Raw genomic sequence first — 21,991 nt, 5'->3', positions numbered from 1 at the left:
CATTGATGTCAAGATACGGCACATGGAGGAGTGAGTACGCAAAGCGGGCAGGGTTAGGATTGATTCAGTGGTTTATGTATTGACTTTCCACCTCGAGGGTCTCGGTACGTACCCCGGTGGTGGCAGTTTTTCAGTGGTATTCCGAATTCTACTTGGGTGCCATGTGGAGAGCGCTTTTTGTGTAGTACGCCGTCCGTCGGATGGGACATTGAATTGTGTGATTCCTAATCGCCGTTCTTTAAGAGTGCGCCGGGTTTCTCTCCAGCCTTCCCCCTTACTCCTTGTAAGTCCTGCCTCCGCCAGATTACCCACCCCTCCCTAATGTCGCAAAAGACCACAGCTGTTGGCCACCTTCCCTCATAACTACTGCTGCCAAAGTGGGCTTCCTGCTCTTCTTCAACGGCAGCGTTTCCTTTCCAGTCGTTATGCCCATTTGGACCCAGAGCCGGTCTCTGTACATCGCGGGGAAGGAGACGTCTGTTCAAGAGGGCGCTGATTGGTCGACGCGAGGATGCGCCGGGGCGTAAAGGGGGCTTTTATGAGGTAAGGGTGGGTGAGGGTGAAGGAGGTTGTATCTCTCTCATCCGCACTTCTCCCTCTCCTCCTTAAATGCCAAAGCGCGATCATTGCAACACTCAGTCACGTTCCACCTGTGGCTCTTGCGCCCGCGCGCGCGAGCGAAACGGGTCGGGAACCGGGCAAACTCCATCCTCATTGAGGCCCGCGCCGGATGGGGCAACAGATGGTAGCCCTCATTCGCCCATGGCCCGTCCTGGCCCGCGACTGGGTGAGATTTGAAACTAATGCTGTCGTGAAACCTTTTCTTGCCTATCGGAAAAATTGTCCCACGGATAAATGACGACCGGAATCCCGAATACGTGTAGTGAGGGGGTGCTCGCATTGAATTTAATGAAAGGGAAAAAAAGATTCAACATTTCTGTAGGAAGTGTTAATTGGATTCATAATTGTGGAATGACTTATAAATATCATTATTTCATTCCCTTCGTACTGTCTCCACCCTGAGATTAATTTTGAGAAATCATCAACGAAAAAGTACTAAGACCGACATGCCCAGAACTAATACTTTACAAGTATAAAATTAAGGTGCACTATCATAACACTCAAATGCCATAAAGCATGCTACCTATGACCAACACCCAGTAAAATTACACACGCGTACTCTACTTAGTATCCTAATCAAAATGCCATCCTTCAGAGTCCACCCGCTAAGGAATACCGGAAAGGGTAATCAAAGGCAAGCTGAACGGCGTTCGGGAAAATATATTGTTCTAGGAATCATCTACATCTACATCTCCATCTACATAATACCCCGCAAGCCGCCGCAAGGGCGTGTGGCGGGGGGTGTTAGTTCTAATCGAATTAGAACTGCATACAAGGACACTTCTGATCAGAATTTTAATCCAGGCCAAATATTTTTAACACATTGGTTAAAAAACACTATGCACTGACTGAATCCCGAATAGAAATGTATTTATCATTACCATTCCGCGGAAGCTTTCACCGAAATTGAACACAGCACGTACGCAATTGATCGTTAATTTCACTCAAAGGGAATGGAGTCTATCTTTTCATTCGAGTCTTTCAAAGGGTGACACACAACCTTTGAAAGACTTGAAACTCATAAAAGAGCATTTTATTTTCACTCTAGTTCACCCTTAAAGCATTCGGTTTCTTCCATTCGAATGGCTCTCTTTTCAAACAAGAATGCTGGAGATACAACAGTCATAAGTTTCCACCCATACTCAGTAATGAATGAATTTTAAACCAGATAATTTCATATAATCCAATAATCATCGGTATTTCAATCCTAAGGTTGGTATAACGCATCCCTCCATTCCTTAATATTCATTATTAATATTTTCACCCTCTGATAACGTCTTTGTTTTACGTCCTCTTGGCCTAAGTACTTATCTCTTGGTCTTTCTCGTGGGATCTTCCCTTAAAATATCCCTTCTATTACGTTTCTAGCTGATCCATTGTGGTTCAATGTGTATCCAGTCCATCTAGTTTTTATTTGGCGTAGAACTCTCCATATGGCCCTTTCCTCTTCTGCTCCTCTATATAATCCCTCGTCTCTAAAACGCTTTTCTCTTTTCTAATCCTGTCCTTAAAATTTAGTTTTATTAAAAAAAACTAGATGGATACTTTGCTCGGACTCAGCCAGGGTGTAGGGGAAAAGGTGGTAGTACCATAATGACCTCTCCAATCAGTTCCCCATCAAAAACTGACGCAGTGCTGGGCTAGGGGGCTCCCAAGTGGGGCCATGAGTTTAATCATTATGAAGGACATTGAGCCAATAGAATCTGATATATGGCGTGATGTTTTCCACTTATTTTGTAATACTTTCGTTTTGGTCATTGTACTCCCCTCATCGAATGCCCCAAGCAGATAGAAGAATAACGACTAATAGTAACACCACATTCTCTTAACCGTGCTATCATTCGTTTTCTCCACTTACGTGGTTTCAAACCCATAGACATTCATTAATAATCGAGTGAGGTATGCAGCGATGGTATTGCGGGTGTGAAAAAACGTTCATGGGTGCGACAGCTCAAAGAATGCCGAACGTTGCGTGACAACAAACCCAAGAATGGATCATTGACAATTTTCCAGTGGACGAAAGGGGCCCATTCTGCCGATTCATTTCCGACGGCCATGAAATCATGACCTTGACTTTGTAAAAAATGGGCACGTCTGTAGAGAGATTACGTTGAGTAGTAACAAAAGTTTCATTTTTCAGTTGTAATTAATTGGTCAGAAAAAAATAGGAGATCTTAGAACTTAGCGAGCACCTCGTAGGCACGCTGCAACCAGTATGTATATACGGGTAAGATTAAGGATTATCACCGCAGCGCCATTTATTTTAAATTATATAAATACGAGAGGATGATAAAATAGAAAATATTATGAGATATTTTTTAATTTAATATTTTTTCGTGGCTCTTATTTCGGGAGATCATAACTTTGGATGATTTCGGTAAACATTATTTCCACCGAGTGCTTTTGGGTGCTCGCAATCGTCATCTTCATCATATTTACATAAAAAGGACAAATGAAAACCTGTCTGGAGAAAAAGGAAGTAAGAAAAATGAGGAAGACAAATGGTGTTACGTGAAGCCATGCTTCGGTTTCGGCCACCTCGAAACCACCCTTCGATTCTTGTACAGCTTTAAAACTCTGCGGAACTACACCTCTTTTATATTTTAATAAATATAATTATATTCGATTTATTAATACATTAATATTGATACGATATAGCATGCAATAATTATTTAAAATAAATACATGGTGGCCTCAATTTGGTACGAGTCTCCACCTAGTTTTCATAAGAGGAGATAACAAAGTATGGGGCCGGAGAAGGAAATTTCGAAGGGCTTCAAAATAATTTCCACCTTCAAATTTCACTATCACTTTGCCAACGGGCACCATTTGCCACTCGGCGAAGGGCCGCTGACTTAGGCAAATGTGGTCACGTGTTTGACATCCCCGATTGTTGAATGATGTATGACTCGTCCAATATGTTTGATACGTTCCGCACGCGGCCACCCTGCCAGGGAACTGAGTATATACTAGTACACCCTTAAAATACCGTCAGCCAAAGAGGGTATTGGCCTTGGATGGTCCTCTGGATAACGAACGTATTATTCTCCTTTGGATTACGACCCTCGATTCAATCCAGAAAGATGGTAGGTACATGTAAATAATTCGGCCATCACCTATGAACATTTACGGGAATAGCTTGCCGAACTCTTTATACAGGATCTTATGCGGCCATCAAGTCCGCAGATTTTTTTTAATAGCGACACACTGAATAAGGAAGTAAAGTGTTTGATTATTTTGACGGCGCCTGGATTGAAATTTTAATTTATTAAGCGTGACACGAATTTTTAAACTCCAACGTTTCCCCAACGTCTATAATGTACTGGAACCTTAAAAGGAGCTCCAATATAGGAGACTTCATTCACAGGAAGAGAGATTAAAGAAACTTAAAAGAAATACTAATTAATGCATCCCAATCATACAATTTCTCCGGGCATGATAAGTTGACAAATGTTTCAGCGAATTAGTTTTTCCCGGGGTAATAATCATTTACCCCTTCATTCCTTATGTCGGACAGGGAAAATATGATACTCTATGATGCATTATTAAGGGAATCTCTCACGTCTGACACTTAACTATTCAGTAATAATTGATATTTTATTTGTAAACGTTTAATAAACTTCAAAGTTGATAATCTAAGTTAGGAAAATTCTCAATTTTGGTTTGAATTTGGTCTTCTAATGTCTTTCGGTGGTCCACTGATCATTTATTCGTAATGACAGGACAAAGCGTGTGAAGAAATTTCTTTTTGAAATTAATTTGCAGTGATGTACACCCCCTTCTTTTCTTTAAATGATTTACTGTATGCTTGCCATTTCAGCAAGCACCAAATGGAGTTATTTTGCATAAATTCCGCAAGATATCAAGTGAAATATTTATGTTCGCACTGACTGTGCTATAATTTCGAGTGAGAATCATAACGACGAGGCACGTCCGGAACCAATTCTGGGTTATTTTAATGGTTCTGCACACCTTTCAATGAAAAAAACTGTGCCTCCAAGGTTGAAAATGAGTTCGAGACAGCTGCTGAAACATTTCGCAAGAGCACTCGCGGTTAACAGAGTGACGGATTCATACAGAGATTTTCAAATTATTCGCACTCTGCAGGCTTGTCCTTTCTCCATCGTGGGCGTTCCCGTAATGGACTAGTTATGCCCACATAATATGTTTGCCTGGAGCCAATATACAATAGTTTTAAAGTCGAGTGAGAATTTAAGTTTCACAAACAAGTAGGGCAGTCGTTACCTAATAGTGTCAGCTTAAGAAAGGTTGTCTATCGTCATATCCTCGCATTTAAGTCCGCGGGAATATTTTCTCTTCTCTGCCTCTTAATAAAACACTTGAATGCATTACTGTTATTCACATATGTATGTTTACAAGAGTTAGAATTGCTCATTACTTTTTTCTCAGTGCTATAGTAATATGATAATTTATATATGGATATATGGTGATAGTTGAGTGACTAATATGTTTTAATTCAACTTCAGGTGAACCAAAATCTATGTTGATTAATTTCCATTCTAGTAGTGTTTAGTATACGATATCGTATGTAGCTTTATGCAGTCTAAATTACATTCTGCAGCCACTATACTAAAACCTACTTACCACCGCTACTATTTTGATCCTAGCTACTTGAAAATACCACGGGATTCCACAATTATTTCATGCTTTTTTTCTCCGCCAGCGAAGTTGAAATTCGCAAATTAATTTTGAAAACATTAAGTGCGTTGCTATGCAAAACCGAAAAAGCTTTCAAACCCGTATGAAATTTGAAGATTCAAAACAGCAATCAAGTTTGGCTCTTGTGGAGGGACTTACATCGGATTTTACTATGAGTAAATAATTAGGATCTCTCAAATCCCTGCAATACAATGCAATATCGTATTGCGCAAGCGCTAACATCATAAGACAACAATGACGTAGAGAATGCAGCGACATTGGAAACCTTTGGCACATGACCAATAAAACAGCCTTCTCAGAAATCGCATGTGCTAATCTTTTCTCGTGAGTATTTCTAAACTTGAAATCAGTGATAAACTTAAACTGGATATTACGATTTTATTTAAAGCCATTCATTGCGGAGATAGTGGTTTCTTGTTCGCCTCTCTGGAGTTTATAGCCAATTCCTGACAACCGGCTTGCACAATTTATTTTTCTGTCGTGGACGAGGAGACAGAGGCAAAGGAGATGGGATATTCTAACCATGCAACATTTTACATGATTAGCCTTGTTTTATCGTTCAACTCTTGATGAACGCCGTGTCCGTAAATGACTACAGTAAAATACAAGAAGGCCGAATATGGAGTTCCGCGGGCGTTGGATCAGAAGGGGTATAGGAATATTTATTTACATACGTTTATCCGCGATTAACATACCTCGGTTCGTCTCGACCAATATGACACGCGGGATCGGAACATCAACTTGCAGGTTGAAGGAGCATTAACGGAACAACGCTGGGGGAAATTCTTCCTTCGTGTAGTGCCATAAACCGACCGAGGCGAGGGTGGATGTTGATTCCACCCGATGATAAGTCGTGTTCGGTTCCCTCCTCACCTTCCCAGAACCTCGTCCCCCGGAATCTTCGCATTCACCGGACAGAGAGGTTTCGATCCCCTCCGATCCTGGGCGAGCCACAGCCAATCGCGTGACGTCGATCCACTTGTTAACCCTTGTTCTTTAGCTTTTGCACGATTTTTCTAATCAATAGCACTGGTCTATTTAATGCTAGCACTAAAAATGTAACATAAATAAGAGAATTTTTCGTAAATACAAATTTCATGTACGGATATTTAAGCGATACTCATCGAGTATAATGCATGAGGATTGCCTTAACGTTCAATTTTATAGTTTTTTGTTTATGTATCATTAAGGCAAACAAAGGGAAGTTTTCGAGATAGATTGTTAATTAATAGTCATCAGGGACCGTCCAAAATCTATTTTTAATTGGCAGAATACTTTGGACGAATGGAATGATTATTATGGATGATTGATGGTTGAAAATTGCCTGTGGAAGCCTTAATTTGGTTCATTTTTTTAGTGATGTCAAGAATCATGCAAGAGGAATTATTCCGTTTATTTTATAATGAACATCACCGGGATGTAGTCAACATTGTGGTTGCTAATATGTTTTCATTTAACACTATTACCCCTCATACATCATAGTTATATCACTGATGGCGAGTTACAAGAGTTCAGATTTTAAACACATTAAATTTCATCAAAGAATTGCAGGGTATGTCACGACAAATATTTAAACAGAGTCGGTGGCTGATTTTTACTAAAATACAGGAATTTCACAGATTTTAAATATTATTCTACTTTACCCCGCCAAGGCGAATGATTTTTACACCTTGAATTTCCTGCATAGCATTATAATTACTGTATTAGGCTCATGTTAAACTGCTTTTTATTATCAAAGCTGTAAGTAGTATCGATTATTCACGCAAGAGTAAGATAGATACGGTTTTATTTGTCCAAAACACAAGAAAACCTATGTAACTGTGATTGTTCGTGGATGTACATTGTAGAAGCTTTTTACGTGAATTAATAAATGATTTTTGGTAGGTATTTTTTATTATTTTCTGATGTTTCTCTTAGGTCTTATTCTTCTGGGATAAGCCACTCTTTACTTTCCATTAGATTTTCTAGAGTGCAAATCCTAGAGTTTTTAATTACATGGTTTCTGGAATATATCTAAATACTTCTCATGCGTATTCAAGGAAAACTTGTAGACTTAAATTTGAAAAGTGCAAAAGAATACTATGTGATGGAGTAATCAATCGGATAAAATCGTGAAGTACACAAATCACAGTTTAGGATTAAAAAAATCTTTTACATAAATTGCTCAAAGATCAATCAAACTTTTGCATTTTTAAATTGCCTTCTGCCAATGATAGTTGACGTGAATGAAGAGCTGGACACCACTGTTATTTTTCCCGTTCGTGTCGACTAAACTTTAAGCCTTATATTACCAATCTGTTCCACTCAGGAATGATTCCAACGCATATGGTATTGCAATGAATATCCGCTTTATTTGCTGCGCCAAAACCCCTGCAGTGCTGTTGAACTCAATTAATGGCAGACAGATGGGAATACTGAGTAAAGCAATCCGGTGTTAGAAAGCACCAGATATTTTTCAGTGCACTTCGCTATCGCGACTTTTCCAATCTTGATTGTATGGTGCCCAACGGAATAGAATCAATCATTCGGAAATGAAAGGAATGAAGAGCTAATTGAAGTATAAAATACGGTGCAGTGAACATATGCCCTGAATTGTATACGCGCGCGTAGTTAAGGTGATTGACTCCGCGCCATAAATACGGTCGTGTATTACGGCTTAGTTAAAAAGATTATCATTATTTTTAGTTGCAGTTAGGCAATATTTCTTTTGAGACAATTTCTCACTTGATTTTATTTTAGAGAAGTTCCCCAAGTCAGATTAAAACTTAATTTTTGTAAAGTTAAGTGATTAAGTTTTAATATAGCCTTATGATAAACCATATTTTCAATGGTGAATTATATGCTGTAAGCTATACAATATTGTAAAATATTACTTTTGCAAATCGCCTTCATTCGTTTCCATATGTGTGGCGGTAAACAAAGCGATGATAAAAAGTGTTACTTTTAGCCAGCTTTTCCTTTGAACAGCGTGCTATTAAGCTCTTTCTTTCACGTAATTTTTAATGACTGAGAGTACCCACAAGCTGTGGAAGGTTTAACCTACTTTTAATAAAGTTGAAAATAGCCAAAACGGGTTCCATGAATAACTAGGCCATTTAAATTGGCGCTTAAAGCACTTCCACAACTTTTAAGAGCACTTGTGTTACCGATGTTGATAGCGCGCCCGGATAGCTCAGTCGGTAGAGCATTAGGCTTTTAACCTAAGGGTCCAGGGTTCGAGTCCCTGTTCGGGCGATTTTTTTACTTCTCTGCCAATTTTTCTCCAGTGATTTTTAACCAAGTAATGCGCTTCGATCAGTTACCTCGAAAAAATGCAACATTTTTAGTTTTCAGCTCAGGAAAATAATTTACAGGAACTTCCTTAATTTTCGACAATTACATTTTCCACGTCATACGTCCCGCTACCCTTTTCCTTTCCACCTTAGTGAAGGAAGTCAATAGTGCAAGGAGCAAAGGACCTTAAATGAAATCGTTGAGAGGATTCAGACCACCAGGGAAGCAGGTTACAAACCTACCAGACCCCCACCTTTGCGTATTGCCAGTAATTGTGGGAGGCGGATGAATTGTTTGCGTCTCACTTGAGAACTTCTGCCACGGTTGTAATGGGTTGGTAGGAGGTGGAGTGGCGGGTAACCAGATGTCCCACTGGTGGTCAGTGGGACACATTTGTAAATGATTTCCTGTTATACCAACTGTGAACTACATTTAAATCATGCTATTCAAGACATCTTAATTATTATTAAATAAAATCCCAGTAATTAAATTATTAATTAATTAATAATTAATTATTAATTATTAATTAATTATTAAATAAAATCCCAGAAGAAAAATGGGAATGTATCAAAAAAGGGTTGTCTAAAGCGGCAAAAGACACTATTGGAACCGTTAACGCTAAAAGGACTCGTAAACCATGGATCACGGATGAGATGATTACAAAAATGGATGAGCGGCGAAAATGGAAGAATATAAATACCGAATTAGGCAAAATGAAGTACAAAGAATTGAACAATAAATTGAGGCGGGCAACAAATAAAGCAAAGGAAGCATGGTGGAAGACGCAGTGCGAGAATATGGAAAGTCTGCAGAGGAAGGGGGAAATCGGTGCGCTTTACAGCATAGTTAAATCTTTATCGGGAAGTAAGAAAGGGAGATCAACGATAGCAGTTAGAGATAAGGCCGGTAAGGTAATAGTTGACGCAGGAAAGATCCAAGAGAGATGGAAGGAATATGTAGAAGACCTGTATAGTAAAGAGCTTAGACCAACAAAGTTAGACATTGAAAAGGAACATGACGTAGAGGAAGATAGCTTAGGTCCAGGCATACTAGACAATGAGATAGAAAGGGCATTAAGGGAGATGAAACTAAATAAGGCCGTGGGGGTAGATAACATTCCCGTGGAACTTTTGAAATGCTTGGGAAAATGTGGGAGGAAGAGGCTATATGGGCTGATCCGTAGTATTTATGAGGAGGGAATCTGGCCGGAAGACTTTGTGAGATCAGTTTTAGTTCCTATTCCGAAAAAGGTAAAGGCCACGTCATGTGAGGACTATAGGACAATTAGTTTGATATCCCACGCAGCTAAGGTTGTTCTCAGGATCATAAACAAAAGGATAGAGAGTAGGGCAAATGATTACTTAGGGGATGATCAGTTTGGGTTTAGGAAGGGGAGAGGTACGCGTGATGCCATTGCAGTAATGAGATTATTAATCGAGAGGAATATAGAACACAACCAGGAGGTATTTGCCTGTTTCGTAGATTTCGAAAAAGCGTTTGATAGAGTAAATTGGGAAAAACTAATGAGTATATTGCAGAAAATAGGAATAGATTGGAGGGAAAGGAGGCTAATCCGCAATCTGTACATGTCTCAGACTGCCCAGGTGAGGGTGGGAAACGGGGAGTCAGGATGGGCAGTGTTAGGAAGGGGTGTAAGGCAGGGTTGCCCATTATCACCGTTGCTGTTCAACCTGTACGCAGAAGAAATGATCAAAGAGGCATGGGAAGAACTCGAGGTAGGAATGAAAGTGGGCGGGGAAGTCGTAAAATCAGTTAGGTTTGCTGATGACCAAGCTTTAGTTTGTCAGTCAGCCAAGGGGCTGCAAGCATTGCTTAGTGAATTGGAAATTCAGTGCGACAGGTATGGGATGAGAATCAATATTAATAAAACAAAGGTTATGCGATTTTCTAGAAAGAAAAAGGCCAAGCTTAACATTAAAATAGGAGGGCAAAAGCTAGAGCAGGTAGAACAGTTTACGTATCTCGGTAGTGTTTTGGACCAACACGGTCAAAGTAGTAGGGACGTAAGGAGAAGAATTGCGCTAGGCAAAGAGGCTTTCACAAGGAGGAGGGAGTTGATGACAGGGACTTTGAGTAAGGATGTTAAGAAAAGACTCGTAAAAACTTTGATATGGAGCCTAGCTATGTACGGAGCGGAAACGTGGTCATTGAAGCAGGAGGATAGACGTAGATTGGAGGCTTTTGAAATGTGGGTGTGGAGAAGAATGGAGAAGGTGAAATGGACAGAGAAGAAAACAAATGAGGAAGTACTTGGTATGGTGGGCGAAGAGAGGGGTTTGTTGGGAGCAATCCTATGGAGGCAGGAAAAGTGGATGAAGGGGGTGTTGACCGGCAGTGGGAGGTTGACGACTGTGATAGAGGGTAGAATGTTGGGCAAAAGAGGAAAGGGAAGGAACAGGATAGGGTTGTTGGACGGGATGAAGGGAGGAAGGAAGTACTCAGAGATGAAGAGGGACCTGATATAGAGTAGGATGATTGATTTTGTGTTTTGTTAGGAGTAATAAAATATTTGTTTGGTAGTTGTGTCAGTCCAAAAACCTACCTTAACCGGTAGATTACTTTAAAAAAAAATCCCAGTTTGAGATAACGCCTTTAATCAAGGACTTGCTCTATCTACCATATCAGTGTCAATGTCACGCAGGCGTGTCTGCCTTATCAAACATATTCATGTGTATTAAACATACTGAATTTATCGAATTTTAATCAAAAGCCTTGATTAAAAGGACATCATCCGAACCTGTGCAAAAAATTGGCACGGCGAAAAAAAAGAATAAACACATAAAACAATGATAAAATCAGTACTGATGCATGGGCCCGAAGGCTGTGGGTGATACACATGACATTAACTTATGGCAGCAGATGTGACACACAAATTGGAGAAGACTTTGTGGTTCATCTTCATTATATAGTGTTAGGAACGAGGAAATAAGTCGATCGACCTCAGCAAGGTGCATAGTTCTAGACGTAATGCATGTAAAATGGTTTAAATTATACGGGAATCTACGCCGAATGTACAATGACGTAACACCTATTCAAGGCTTGGAACTGGCTAGCATCCAGGAATAAAGATGCAGTAAGGACGACTAAGGAAAAGATTTCTGAACAACACCGAAAGAAAAATGGCTTGAAAAGGGCTGCGACCTTGAGATAGGAACTAGAAGCGAACATGGCGCTTCGCATGCCAGAAGCGGCAAGCCTAACGCAGCGAATATTCTATTTTTTAAACAAATAAAACAAAAGAGGTTTAGAAAATTACGATTATGGAGCGCGACGCCATAATTGATCGACGTGTGATTATTGTAAATGTTGTTTCATCGGTGAAATTTTCAAGCATGGCAGGTGTCGAAGATATACTAATCGCTTAAAATATGAGTGATGATTTCAGAGTGAATTGAGGTAAGCCAGTAATGAATCCATTTATTGTTAGCCCTATGATAGAGCCGCGTTATTTTGAAGATAACTTTTAATATAATGCTTTGACGGAAACCCGGCTCATGCCTCATGGGGTGGGAACGTATACGTGGTCTTACGTCTTGTACGACGTACAATGCGTTGTAAGAGCCAAGATAAACACAGCAGAGTTACGACTTCGCTCATCGATAGGGGAGCGAAACCTTACTCTTACCATTAATATTGGAGGTCAGTAACATTCTCCAGCAGCAGATAACCCACTCGACCCCCCACCGTGGTGTTTTAACTCATGCGGTTCATGTTAACGCGCCATTCAGTAAAGGTTGCAATGTGATCCAGGTTTGCGCGATGAGGCGTGCTTGAGTGCCAACACAATCCCTCAGCCCAGCTCCACAATGAGAATGGCGCCGACTAAAGCATTCCCACTCAATGCTCTGACACCTTTTAACACAAGGGTGGTGAGTTTAGGGGGTCAGGTAACAACCCGCTTATTCGTTTTAATCACTTGAGCAATTTTTTAGCCTCTCCCCCATTTGACCACCTTGACAACGAGTCAGGGCGCTCGTAATTCTAAGTCTACAACATCTTCGCGTTCAAATGGTGTACGCATAGACCCTAGAAATCGTTAATTTTTTTTAAATTCTGTGTTTAGATAGGTCTCCTTCACCTTTATTGCGCCTATACGTTTAAAATTGCCTGTAAAAAATAAAAATAGATGTTTCAGGCGGAATATCATGATTAATTAAAAATTGGCAATTTTTCAAAAAATAAAATGTAATGCGACCGGTTTCAATGTAACTACACCATCATCAGGTGAAAATGATGTAACTGTACCACCTGATGATGATGCAGTTTACATTGAAACCGGTCGCATTAAATTTTATTTTGGGGAAAATTGACAGTTTTTAATTAATCACTTGTAAAATTTAAATAGGTCCACATTTAATTCCGATTTTATTAATCTTAGATTTTTGCCTTTAGGCGATATTTTTAATGCATGCCGATATTTATTACTCACATACATTAAATGGCCGGTAACCTAAAATCCCAAGTCACAAGCACCAGCGATGGCTTGTGGAGTATTACCTAGCATTTGGCCGCCATCGATATACGTCCATAATATATTAATATTATTCATATTTCCCCTATCCGATCAACATTGGCTCATCCCAGTATTAAATTAAATAGTTTCCAACTACCAACCTTCATCTTGTCCAAAATGCCGAAACCTTTCCTCCCTCTTCCTCACTAACTCAAAAATGTCTCCTCTCACATAACCTTCAACATCCCACTGCCTCAGTATACTCGTATATCTCCTGCGCTACCTTTTTCTCTCAGGATCTGTTTCTTAGGGAGGCTGTTTCGAAGGCGTCTGTCTCCAGTAACTCGGCCATTACAGCGATGGTGTCACGCTAAAGACGCTGTTAAGGAAGGTAATGGAAAACCAACTCGACCATTTTCCCCAGAATATCACGCGAGGGTAAGGGTGTAAAAAGCTAGAAGGACGAGAAAGAACACAAATGAGGTGCCTTCTAGGGATGATATGGGACGAGGTTGTTGAGAGGACTCCAAATGAGGTAAAAGTCGAGGTTCATTGTGTAGATTGGTGATGGAATATTGGAGGATGTGAAAGATAGGAGAATATTAGGCCGGCGAGGTAGGTGTAGGAAAATAAGAGGTATGTTTAACGGAATTAAAACTGGTAGAAAGGCTACGGAATTGAAAAAGAGTTTAATCTAGCGTGGAACGTCAGGTTGTGTTTTGATTGGTGGGGCTAAGAAACATAGGCGTTAAGCTTGTGCCCATCCAAAATCTAGCGTCTTAAAAGGCAGACTAAAAAAATCACGAAGGATGTGGGCAGAAAAAGGGTGAGTCAACATCAGTAATGCGAAACCCATTTGGGAGTCCATTAACACAATACAGCATCTCGGCGGTTCGACTTATGCGATGCTGTATCGAGTGCGCACGTAATTCGATTCATCGAAATATCGCATGCCCTTTAATCTTAGAAAATCTCGGCACCGAAGGCTTACGGACTAAGGAAATGAATTCTGGCGTTGCCAGGTGAAACGAACGGTCTTTTCCGAGAGTTTTCGGACTCGAATTACCACCGTAGAAAATAGAAAGATGGCCTTCCAAGTGTCCGTTGCACTCCTTGTAGTGATAAGGAAGGAAGTGAGTTGTGTGGCGTGTTAAAAGACGTTTGCGGGGGTGAGCGGCCTGAAGGGAGCGCTGTGGGGCTATTAGCGGAGGAGTCATGCACCGCTACCCGGCTAATTAAACACTCTAGGGGCCCTTGACCCCTTTTTCAACGGGCCACACCGATTCCACCGTCCTGGCTGGCGTTCTGGTACTTTTTTTTTTTAGTGCTTTCTTCCTTCGCGTGCAGACTGAATTTATTCGGGCGAATAGAAGTGGTAACTGAGCTGGAAGGCCGACTGAACAACATAAGTTCACCCTAGTCAGGTGCATCTTTCTAGAGAATAATGTTGTATATTGCGAAATGGAGTGGATTAATGAAATTAAATTCGTGAAACCTCTTCCGCGAGCGAATTTCTTATCATTGTTCATCAATGTGTACTCGACGTCGGTAAGGTACACGATGAAATTATATTCAGTGGATATACCCGCTTGCACTTCAACTACTGAAGAAGGAAAATAATTTGTTTTTTTTGAGTAAAAAAACTATAAACTCTTTGAAATTTCAAAATTGGCAATGTATATCTTGATAACATTATTATTACTTATTTGATAAACACATTCATCGGTAATTTAGATTGAAATACTTCTATTTGTCTCGAGAGTCCCGCTTATTTTGGTTTTAAAATTATGTGGTAACATTTTCGTATAAACATCGAAAAAGTTGGCTTACGAGCAAGATAATAACGTTGCATTTTTCCAGAATGAACTGACAAAATATTTTCAAAATAGACAAACATTACTTTCAGAGATTTCACATTTGCGGAAACATCCTTCCCCATATCCTCTACAGTTCCATGTTTTTATATGTCCTAACCACGCCTGAGGTATTCTCATTTTTGTTGGACAGTTTATTTCGTGCATGCGGGAACTAAATTTATCGTATAGCTCGAAGATACTGTAATGTTACGAAGGTATAATCTTTTTCCTACTCATAACGTTTCCTCGATGCCTGGGAGTCGCTTCAGAAACTCATAGTTTGAAGTAGAAGAAGGAATGCTGAAAACTGGCGATTGGCTAACATGTGACCTGCCTCACTACAGCGAACCTGATTATATTGCTGTAAAACTGGAAAACAAATTAAAAGAATTATTGCGAGCGAGTATATGGAATTATGAAGATGTTTATATATTAATATATTGGGGACAATATTTATTGAATAATTAAATATCGAGGAAATTTCTTTTGTCGATGACCGCAGATTCTTTAAAAACAACTTTAAAAATGGGTGGTACACTCCAACATTATTTGATATACCTCTATTGTCATACACATCACTCCAATTTTGAAATCGTTGCCTCGATCTGTCAATATTTACCACAATTACGTCGACTTCATCATCAATCGCACATACTGCTTTTGCAGCCTGTAGACCATAGTAAAGTCTTCACATCACTGCTACCTTTCACTGGGGAAAGTTCGGATTATTAAAAGAAACATTTCAAAATTTCTTTCTTTAAAACGTTTCCCCCTAAATCCTGATTCTTTCGGGCGGGGTGATGTTTATTCGTTCTTTTTGCTGAAGCTTACTCAAAAAACGTCGGATCTCCATGGAATGGCGTGCCTTCTTGGCTTCCCTCGACGAGAGATGTGCTCTGCGATCGTAATGCAGCCAAAAATCACCGTATATCAACGGCTTCAGAGGGCCTTGGCGTGAGAATGGGGACTTAATTGATTTTCCGGGGATTCAGTCGGTTGGAACGAGTTTTAAGAGAGGGTAAGAGAGAAAGGGAGGGAGAGTTATGGAGTATTGTAGCAATCTAGGACAAAGATGGATGGCTTTATTCCAAACAGTGGAACGGAGGGGACCTAATCTCACATTTCTCGCATTCCTTTGCCTTAAGGTACCCCAGGTTTCATGAATGAGATGAGAAACTACAATTTTGGGATCCAAAACGTTTCGAAAAAGAAGATAACATTGTATTAAGAAATAAATGCAAAGGATAAGATTGCAATAAGAATAAAAATTCCTTCCACTCCCTGCCACACACCTTTTTGGTGGATTTCGGAGTCTTTGTGTAGATGTGATGTATAGAACGCGCTCGCATCACGGATGAACTATTTCGGCTATGTATGAGGAAATGAGGAAAGTGATGAGGATATTTCAATTTAGACCGTTAAATATTGTATCAGCATAACGATTAGGTGTCCATTGACTTAAAATCAAAAACAAATTATTTCGCCCATTAGCTGCATTCAAATGAATTCATGCATGGGAACACAACACAAACATTTTGAACACCGTCAGATAAGGATTCCTGCACACATTTTTTTGGAATTACGAAATGATTTTTATTCTACCAGAAAAATATTAACCTATACTACTTACTCATGGGTATGCAGAAATAAATTTAAGTATGACTTTAAATACCCTCAAACTTGGGTAGCTCACAGACACAGGTAAAGTAATGTAACTTGTGAGCTTATTTCTATATTTCTTCCTCGTCTATTATTCTGGAAAAAAGTCCTCAAGCGTGCTTCATCTTCATTACCTCCTTTATAACCTCCACATACTTCTAAGTTCTAATGGATTATGTGTATTCTTGAACTTATTTGAAAATTCTTTCTGCAGCCAAACGCATGACATGTTATTTTCAATTTTATTTGAATTGTACTCATTTATTTGTTATTTACTGCAATCGCAACTCATCTCTTACATATTTATTAGACTAAAGTAACTCAAATTAAATTTTATAACGCAATAGCCTAATAGTTTAAGCCTCATTACCCATCATATTATATGAATGCCAGGAGTTTTGGATAAAAATATCTAAAGATATAACACAAATAGAATTATCAGAAATCATATTTAAATGGGTCGGTTTAAGGCTTCACGGCAGATGACGCGGTACAAAGTGATTTTTTTTGTTATTACGTCCTAAGATTCGAACATTTATTGAGAATGGAAGTCCATCGAGTGAAGGTCTCTGCAGTCATTACTATTTCTTCTTCTTGGCGTGTTCTTATTTAAAGGTGTTACGCCGCCTGACCCACTTGTAAGGGAGCAGTATCAGGTGTGTCGTACTACATTCGCTTGCCATAACGCTGTACTCTTTACGACTGGAGAAGGATTTCGAGAGGAGGGAGAAATGGAGAGGGTGAGATATATTACTTTAGGGACGTGGAAGGAGGGCAGGTAGATGTTAAGTGCCGGGTTACACCTATATGAGAGTGAGACTGGATGTTAGGTCCCGAGGTCGTGTAATGACTTCAATCTCCGCTAGATGGACGAGAGATCGTCGCTAGATCGAGGTAATGGATACCAAAAACTTTCATTCCGCCCCCGCTTTTCCATATAATTACATGTAAAACCTCGAGTAAGCGCACACCGTTCATCCTAGGTGACGTGGAGTTAGTCACCCGAGAGGTAAGACCTTTCTTCAGATACCGGAATCTCATTCGTCATTCCTCGGCATCGGTGTTTTTCAGAATATGGTAGATAACTGAGCAACAACCACTTTCGTCAAAGGAGAATCAGAACAAACAAACATATATCTTAAAAATACACTCACATATATGAATATTTGTTTGTTTGTTCTAATGCTACATGTACGTATATCCATGCACGCAAATCTGCTCAACGGTGAAAATATTCTTCAGGGTATTAAATCAGAATACTGCTATATAACAACCCCTCTCTACACTCCCTTAGATTCTGCAGGAATGCAATGATGTATTTATGTTTTTTCTTAGATAACTATACTCTCAACGATACCTTTACGCTCTGAAAATAAATAGTGAGCGCATGAAAGGGAGAACTTAAAATTAGCATGGAAGGTGGAAGGAATAGCATCTCAAGCGTAAAAAAATATTCCCGGTGCCGGGATTTGAACCACGCATTCCGACTTTCCGTATAAATTCCCTGAACAGCTGGGCAAGTCCGGATCTTATCATTTTTGTGCTCGCTATCGCTTTCCTCATGCTTTAAGTATTCATCATCAATGAAAGAACAAATGTATAGTAGCATCTTTTCAGCATATAAGGGTGTGTTGAAAGGATATAATATTCACGTGATGGTTTTTGTACTCGTAGTAATCGGAAGGAAAAAAGACGCAGTAGTTTGATATTTTGATGTAGAACGCATTGGAAGAGGCGGAAAGTAAAAAAGGAGGGAATTTATCACAGGAATTCCAAGCAAAGAGTTAAAAATAACACCAGTAAGACTTAATATAGTTGTATGATTCCAAAACCTGATTTTTAAACAGACAAGATGATCGTGTTTTAGAAAGCTTTGGAGATTTGAATGTGTAGAAGAATGAAGAAAATAAAATACGTACGGAAACGATAAGGGGAAGAGAATGCGTGCTGGAAGAAGCCCGAAAGAGCGGAATAAGCGGAAGGTGGGGTTATTAAGAGGGTCAGGAATGCCAAATTCAGTGAGGGAAGGGTAATGGGATATTGGGTGAAGAAGGAAGGGGGTTGAAGGATAGGTATTTGACCGGAATGACGGGAGCTGTAAAGTATGCGGGTCCGAAGAACGTATGGAAAAAAAGAACTAAGGTTGGGAGGAAGTTCCTCGAATTCTTCGGCAATGGATAATCTTTTCCAAAGACCATTGAAAACGTACCTCAAATCGGTACACTGCGAGACAATAATGGTGATAGATTATTACTGACTTAAAAAACGAAGACTTAAATGATAGAGAGCCATATATCACATACTATAGTGACACTGCTTTTAACCGCGCAGACCCTCAACTGGTTCGTATATTCCCTACTTGGTGGGCATCAAATAAACTGTAGTAGAGAGAATGATGAACCCATTTAAAGGCATTATATATATATATATATATATATATATATATATATATATATATATATATATATATTAAAAAAATACTTTTATTTTAAGTTTTATGAATAATAATAATAATATTTTATGAGTTGAATTAAAAGTTTGGGAGTGGTTAAGATTTACCGTTGAAATTTTTTCTTGTCGCGAGATGAAACCTCCGGAGATGGCGGAGTAACGTCCTTACCTTCTAACCCAAAAGGTCGAGGGCTCGATTCCTACCAAGGTAGATTTTCCTTCATCTAAGATTTGGGTGATGGTGGTTGTCCTTGTTGCAATTTTAGCGTTTATGATCTGTTTTAAAGACCAAAACTCAGTTTTTACCGACTAGCACAACATATTAAGGCAAGGGGAGAACACCTTTTCAGCGTAAATTTCAGTAACTTTTAGCTTCCGTGCGGTAGAAGCTCTTATCCGTAAAGTAATTCTAAATTGAAATATCACAACTTTTTTTAACACTGAGTGAGGATAATTACGTTTAACATGCATTTCCACAGATATGGGACGTGAATTTGTTTATATTTTGCCTATACAGGTATTATACAATGTAACTGTATAACAACGTCAAAATTTGGTACTCTTGCGTCAACGAGCCGTGCACTGTAACCACTGAAGCAATTAAGTATTTAAATTCCGTTGAGATGCTACCCCATGAATGTCCGTTTTCATGGCGGGATATGAACTTATCTCTCAGTCAGCTGGCGAGCGCATTGGGCCCACGGGCCTTGCGGGGCCGGAGGTTATCGAACGGTCTCTCGCGACTTCAGCCCTCACCACCTGTCCCTCCGCGTCGAGTTCTCGAATTCCCAGCGGGGGTTGAGTGGAGGGGGACCCTCGCGCAGGCATGACCATTACCCGCTGACCCACTGCCTCCTTTAAGTTAAAAATCATTGGGTTCCTTAGAATCTCAACTCCACGGATATTCTTCCCCGGGAAGTCAAAATCTTGATCTTGCAGAACCAGATTGATCATATAACGTGTGTTCGATACTTACGGAAAAATTAATTACTATTTTCTACTTCTTTCTTACTAAAATTACTTACTAGAATTATACTTTCAAATATATTATCAACGCAATAACAATGTTGCGGAGGAACCATTTGAAGCTGATTGATTTTAATCTAGTACAGGATAGCTGATGAAACCTTTTCAGAAAGAAATTTTATATAATTGTCTTGTGCAGGACATTTAAGTCGTTAATTAATGCAAACAACGAAATTTATTATGCCAGAAAAAGCTTAATTATTTGCAAAATTGGGAGTAAGACCACTTTCAATTTGGCTAATTAGTAAATCTTGGTTAGATGTAATTCATATCCGCTGAGAAATTAATTTAACATATTTTATAGTTTATAAATATGTATTACATTATTTTAATGAATTATCCATCCATCCACCGATTTATAAATCATAACTATTGCTTTCATTAGCATTAATGAAGTTCACGATTCATAAAATAAGTTCCATTTCCTCCTGTACCGTCATATTACATGGAAAAAAGATGTCTTCTAATTCCATATTTCTTTCCATCGAAAATCAATCCGTTCTTGTTACGTATATCAAGCATTTTCAACGTAAAATGATTCTAGAGCTCTTAATATGTTTCCTCCGGAAAAAGCCAACCGGACGCAACGCGTTGCCCTTGGATATGAATATTTCACGAGAAATTATTTAATTTCAATTGATCAGGTAAATACATCTTTGATTAATCACTTGAATTAGAAAATCAGTTTCTTTATCCTGGATTTACAAGTTTGTTCGTCAGTTATCTAATTCTATATTGATTTTTAAACCTCGGATCTTTTTCAAATCTAAAATACTCGTCTCCTCAACTGAGGAGCACAAACAAGGTCGCCGAAACCCATTTGTTCTTTGAACTGGAATCCAAAGGGGAAACATGGTGACCATTAATTCATCTACCATATGCTCTCCTCTGTCGGTTGCTCCCATTAAACGACACATTAATTACCATTATATTGGCTTCTTATTTGAAAATTAAAGTTTCCATGAGTCTATTCAAATTTATTTTCTGGTCAGTTAGGTTTTGATGCTGCGCTACAATACGACAAGAAAATTCTGAGAGGTTTCTCAACTAAATTGCTCTGAACAAGAACTTAAGATAGGTACAATCATTTATATCAGACGAATGAAGGCTGGTTCATGAGGTTCTAACGGGAAACCTTCTTTTAATGTTGATAGGCGTCTGGACTGTATGGAGATGAGCCACATCCCATATTCCTTCCAACTATATCTTATACTATTATCTTATCCAGTTGGTCCATTGATCTTCCAAGTACATGTATATGATATTAAAGGATAAAACATAAAAGGATAAAAATTACTGTACCAGCAAATATTTTATGATATTTTGATATAATTTTAGGTTTCTCGTATTTCGATAACCGAACCGAAAACAGCCGAGAATGCAGCTTGAGATCGATGGGATGAGAATTACAACCCCTTCACTTGATTTAACGAAAAAAGTTCGCTTGTTCCAATTTCCATCCTCGAGATACTAATCTACGGCCTTCTTAAAGGTTGACTTTATAAAACACGTTTCAGCCAAGAATGTAACTATCACTTTATCCAAAGGCGCCCCCGGGGGCTAAATCAACACTCACCTCATTCCATGCACAGAGATATTTATTTTATTTTTCCAATCGTCAACCTTAAGAAAATTTTGACGAGTCACGTGCATATCTTTATTCAGCGAGGATTTAGTCGACCAGGCACAATTTATTTAGGCACAAGGTATTTAAGGTAGGCGCAATTTAATGCCATCCGACATGGACGAAAGGGCACTGGATGATGGAGTGATAGTTACTGGCTATAGAACTACTGCTCTCAAAGAAAAATGTTCCGTTAGTTTAGTTGGGTTTTTTTTAAGAAATAGAATAGAAATTCACACGTTTGAGTCATAGTGTGAGGAAAATCTTCAGTTAGGATGTAAATCATAAGCGTGCATGTTAAAAAGGTATTATTTTCAAGTGAGTACG

General features: G+C 39.2%; 1 protein-coding gene and 1 non-coding gene across 4 annotated transcripts in view; one reads left to right on the top strand and one right to left on the bottom strand.

Moving 5' to 3' along the window:
- sas (stranded at second) overlaps window positions 1-21,991 on the bottom strand; it is a 178,894-nt gene that overhangs the window by 78,179 nt on the left and 78,724 nt on the right. The window lies entirely within an intron of this gene.
- TRNAK-UUU (transfer RNA lysine (anticodon UUU)) lies at window positions 8,463-8,535 on the top strand. Its single transcript has one exon. It is a non-coding gene; the product is annotated as a tRNA-Lys (tRNA).

The sequence above is a fragment of the Hetaerina americana genome, unplaced genomic scaffold (genome assembly GCF_022747635.1).
Source record: "Hetaerina americana unplaced genomic scaffold, ioHetAmer1.1.p SCAF_9, whole genome shotgun sequence".
Classification (NCBI taxonomy): Eukaryota; Metazoa; Arthropoda; class Insecta; order Odonata; family Calopterygidae; genus Hetaerina; species Hetaerina americana.
Note: the sequence above shows the minus strand (reverse complement) of the source record. Positions and strands in the feature narration are given on the sequence as shown.